Source organism: Bubalus bubalis, chromosome 14, assembly GCF_019923935.1.
Source record: "Bubalus bubalis isolate 160015118507 breed Murrah chromosome 14, NDDB_SH_1, whole genome shotgun sequence".
NCBI lineage: Eukaryota > Metazoa > Chordata > Mammalia > Artiodactyla > Bovidae > Bubalus > Bubalus bubalis.
In genome coordinates this window covers 60,572,394-60,577,790 of record NC_059170.1, presented here as the reverse complement: position 1 = coordinate 60,577,790, position 5,397 = coordinate 60,572,394, and the positions used below count along the sequence as shown (strand labels likewise).

Sequence of the window (5,397 nt, the reverse complement as noted above, 5' to 3'; positions counted from 1 at the left end):
CACACTGGAGGATTTTTTTCCTCTCTGTATTGGATTAAGGTGATATTTATTTTTCTTCTTTATATTTTCTAACTTTTTCAGTTTTTTAATTAAAAAAACTTTAAAAATACTACTTGTATAATTAGAAAATTGCCATTAAAATAAAAAATTAGAACAGTTTGACTAGGGAAATTGCTTTAATGAAAAGCTACCCTACCTCACCACAAGGTTGGCTAAGAGTCTACCTGTCGCAGTCTCTCATAATTCTTTTCACAATTATAACATTACTTGTGTATGTATTTATTTATTATTTACCTCCCCTCTCCTATCCAAATCCAAGTCTTTCTGAACACAGGTTCAGAGAGACAATTAGTCCCTAAGATCTCCATTGTAAGAAATGAAGTAACTTCTCTTGTAAGCATCCAGAATGGTACTAATTAAGCACCAGTCTGGGAAGAGCGGAGAATGTGTTGTCTAGTTCAGAGGGGAAATGGTGCTTGTAAAAAGGCACAGAATAGACCCTGAGCTCTGTTTAAGTCTGAAAAGTGAAAGTGAAGTCGCTGAGTCGTATCCGACTCTTTGCAACCCCATGGACTGTAGCCTACCAGGCTCCTCCCTCCATGGGATTCTCCAGGCAAGAGTACTGGAGTGGGGTGCCCATTTCCTTCTCCAGGGGATCTTCCTGACCCAGGGATCGAACCCGCGTCTCCCACTTTCCAGGCAGATGCTTTAACCGCTGAGTCACCAGGGAAGCTGGTTTCCAGTCTGAGGGCAGAAATAAATCTGGTTTCTACCAGTCTTGTGCTTGGTGATACAGGAGGTGCTGAGTCAACTGATAATCTGCTCAGTGCTCTATCAGAAATATTCTGTTCAAAGAGAGTCCTTCCATTGGAAACAAACTGAGACTCACACTGGAACAAAGCAGAGGAAATTTTCATGCATTCTTTTATTTGGGGGCAAAAAATACTATGAAGAAGTTACAAAATACTTGGCATTTTTACCTCATAGGCAGTCAATTTAGCTAACTGGAATCCAAGGGGAAAAGATGGATTTCTATCACTGATAAAAAGGAAACAGTATCATGTATCAATGCAAGTTTTGAAAACATTGTATCAGCCAAATTGATACTAAATATATCATGTGGTTAATCCCTAGTCTGGGTGTGGTGAACAACAACACATGTAGAACATATTGAACAGTTTACATTTTTTCTAAGTACTGCATAATTTAGTGCAAACAAACAAACAAAAAACCCCACCTGATACAATTAGGAATTAGGTAAAGCACCTCAGATAAGTTGTTGACATGCTTTATTTTGGTAACATTATTTCTCTTATAAAGCTGCAAATATAGTTCAATAAATTGTTTACATAAATCTTACCTAATATCCTGATCTTTGCGCTGCACACACTTGGCATTATGAACAGAGACCTTTTCCTCCCTTTGTTATAATAACAGCTTCCTCATTCATCACACTTAATGCCGAGTTATTCACTCTTTCTATCCTGTTTAAGTCTGTTGTTACAGAACGTCATTCTACAAGTGTCCCAGTATCATATTTGACATTCTTTTCCATTAAAGCCAAAAAGGAAATAATTATCTGAAGACAAACCCCTGTGATATGCAACAGATGTACTTTCAGTTCTATTGATATTCTGGGTATCCGGGCACACATTGTCCTGTAAGGTTTCTTAAAGTCGCACTAATTAGCCTGTCTTTAACTTTGCATTTCTATATTGTACAGAATTACAGGAGGAATGTGTGTGTGTATGCATGTGTGTTCTCATCTGTAGTGCAATATACTAGCAGAATAAAACAACCGAGTATAAATCTATGTATACTCTCCTAGAGAACATCAGACTTCATTCACATCAGCCCGCATCAGTTGAAGACCAAGAGAGTTCTTCTTGCTGCTGCTGCTGCTAAGTCGCTTCAGTCATGTCTGACTCTGTGCGACCCTATAGAAGGCAGCCCACGAGGCTGCCCCGTCCCTGGGATTCTCATAAAGCCTTTTTGCTGAAATTAACCATTTTAAAAACTGCCATTTGCAACAAGGTGGTCATTTAGGGGGAAAAAAAATTCTCTTTCAAGCTTAAGCAATTTACATAGTGTTGCCCTTAATTATATCTTCTTTTGGTTTGGTTTTTGAAACCTGAACCAACTAGAATATGCTCAGTCATGGGACAGCTGAGAGATGAAATAACCTACAGAGGACTGGGTTAAGAAGACAAATTACCCAAAACCAAGCTCAATGCTGGAGATGAACCTGTACATTCTCTCTTTTTTTTAATATTTACTTTTTTGGCTATTGGGTCTTAGTTGTGGCACTAGGGCTCTCTAGTTGTGATGAACAGGCTCCAGAGCACACAGGCTCACCAGGGATTGAATCCATATCCCCTGCATTGCAAGGCAGATTCTTAACCTCTGGACTACCAGGGAAGTCCCTCAAACTAGTACACTCTTTTTTCTTGGCAGTTCAATAACTTTATTGGACAATCAGCAATTAGGTCTCAACCACACTAACTGTCTGTAGATTTTTGAAAGTGGCGACAGGCATGTGAGTAACCAACATGTAGAGCTTGTTTGGTTAGCCTTCATTTTTATTACATTTTCTGGACAACTGCACACAGATCTGGTATGGGACGTCCCTTGTATCTTTGACCCAGACGTCTTTGTTGAGCCTGGTGTAGATGCGTACATATGGGGTTCCCATCTCCTTCATGGCATATTTCTGTATTTCTTTGAGTGCCCAAGGGACAGGCTTCTTGAAACCCACTTCATGGATGCCCTGTGAATGCTGATAGCGTATTCTCTGGTCATCACCTTGTTGATGGCAGGCTGGCCCTTCTTCTCACTGCCTTTTTTAGCAGGAGCCATCATCCTATAGTGCCAGGGTACTGGTTTGGATTGGAAAGCCCAAACCAGTAAACTCCTAAGTCATTATTCTTTATTCCAAGATTTAAGTGCCAGTATCTACTTTATTTCATTGAGCACCACTTCTTAGCTATCTTGCAGACAAACGATTGGGAGTCCACATGAGCAGTTTAGGGGGAGGTGTCAGAATTAGACACACCTAGATAGTCCATTGACTAGCTAGGTGATCTAAAAGAAAAAAACAAACCTCTTAACCTTCAGCAGTCTCAGATTCCTCCATAAAATGTGGGGACCAGTACTTACTTTTCTATGCCCTAAGTGAAGGACATAGTTCATGGAATCACAAGAGTCAGATACAACTTAGCAAATGAACAACACAATGGGGAAAAGCAGGGGAGAAGGTTGATGAGCAAGTATTAGATGTAGGTTATACTCCTAGATTTTGTTTCAGGTGGTGGGATCATAGGTGTTGATGACTTTATTGAAAATCAATAATTAAATAAATGAATAAACAAATATGGATCATGAACAAGCTAAACATCATTTTAATACAATTCTGTGCACCGAGACCTTGATAATAATATTTATAAGAGTATTAACAGTAACAATTGTACTATGTATTTTGTAGGGTTTTTGTTGGCTTTAAGTAACATGTGGAGTGTTTAGCACATTTTAACTTCTCTATAAAAATAGCTGCAAGTATTATGACAGGGGGTGAGTGACAATGGGTGAGGGGGGGAACAGTATGCTGAAGAAACGATGATGTCTCATGAAGAATGGTCCTTTTCTATTTACTAACCTAAAACTCAGAACATTAAAATTATATCTAAATGACTAGACTCCCTCTCACAAACTAGATCATTAACACATCATTTTAAAGTCTAATCCTATGGGACATACAATCTAGAGTTATGGTACTAATGGGGCTTCCCCAGTGGCTCAGCGATAAAGAATCTGCCTGCAATGCAGGAGATGCAGCAGGAGCCTCAGGTTCAATCCCCGGATGGGAAAGCTCCCCTAGAGAAGAAAAAGGCAACCCACTCCAGTATGCTTGCCTGGGAAATCCCATGGACTGTGGTCTGCCAGGCTCCTCTGTTGCAAAGAATCAACATGGTCAACGTGGCTGACCAACTGAACAACAACAAAGGTACTACTGAAATAGTTGCCTGTTTATTTGTTTTTTATTAAAGCATGGTCCTACCTTCAAGAAGCTTACATTATTTAGGGTAAGAGGGAAACAGTACTTCAACATGAAACAATTACAAAATCAGAATGTACCAGAATGTGCTACTAGAATGTGATATGAATGACAATTCCTTAAAGGAATCCAGACAGAAGAGAAGGCTTCCTAGAATAAGAAGCTAAGCTTCAAGAAAGGTAGGCTCTAAAGATGCATGAAAACTAGGTGAAGCACAATCATATCTTTAAGTGAAGACTTTTCTTTCTATTCTCTCCAGAACCTAGGGGTCATATTTGGCCCTTACAGCCATTAGTTTTCCATTACCAACAAAAGCAGTGTGCCTAAGGAGAAAATAAGAACAAGGTAGTGGTTTGACCCCAGATTATATTAAACAATTTCATTTTCTTGCTTCTTAATTATTAATCTAATTTTAAAATAGATTCTAAAACACTGCTTACAAGTAAAGTTGTCAGAGACAGGCACTGAGGCAGAAAAGAAGTGCCAGGTATTAGATCAAGTGCAATGCTTGGTTGTATCTGAGATTGAAATCACATAAATGAGCAATTCTGGTAGACTGAATGAAGAGACACACTGATATATGGGAAAAAAAAAGGAACATTAAAGAGGAGAGTGGAAAAAGTTGGCTTAAAACTCAAATTCAGAAAACTAAGATCATGGCATCTGGTCCTATTACTTCATGGCAAATAGATGGGGAAACAGTGGAAACAGTGACAGACTTTACTTTGGGGGGCTCCAAAATCACTGCAGATGGTGACTGCAGCCATGAAATTAAAGGACGCTTACTCCTTGGAAAAAAAGTTATGACCAACCTAGACAGCATATTAAAAAGCAGAGACATTACTTTGCCAACAAAGGTCCATCTAGTCAAGGCTATGGTTTTTCCAGTAGTCATGTATGGATGTGAGAGTTGGACTATAAAGAAAACTGAGCACCAAAGAATTGATGCTTTTGAACTGTGGTGTTGGAGAAGACTCTTGAGAGACTCTTGGACTGCAAGGAGATCCAACCAGTCCATCTTAAAGGAAATCAGTCCTGAATATTCATTGGAAGGACTGATGTTGAAGCTGAAACTCCATTACTTTGGCCACCTGATGAAAAGAACTGAGTCATTGGAAAAGACCCTGATGCTGGGAGAGATTGAAGACAGGAATAGAAGTGGACAACAGAGGATGAGATGGTTGGATGGCATCACCAACTCAATGGACATGAGTTTAAGTAAACTCTGGGAGTTGGTGATGGACAGGGAGTCCTGGTGTGCTGCAGTCCATGGGGTCACAAAGAGTAAGACACGACTGAACAACAGAACTGAACTAAACTGAAAGTAAGATACAAAAGTAAAAACA

The 5,397-nt window shown here is 39.4% G+C and overlaps 1 pseudogene; it reads right to left on the bottom strand.

Moving 5' to 3' along the window:
• Positions 1-2,447: 2,447 nt before the first annotated feature.
• On the bottom strand, positions 2,448-4,721 carry LOC112578923 (annotated as a pseudogene).
• Positions 4,722-5,397: the final 676 nt, after the last annotated feature.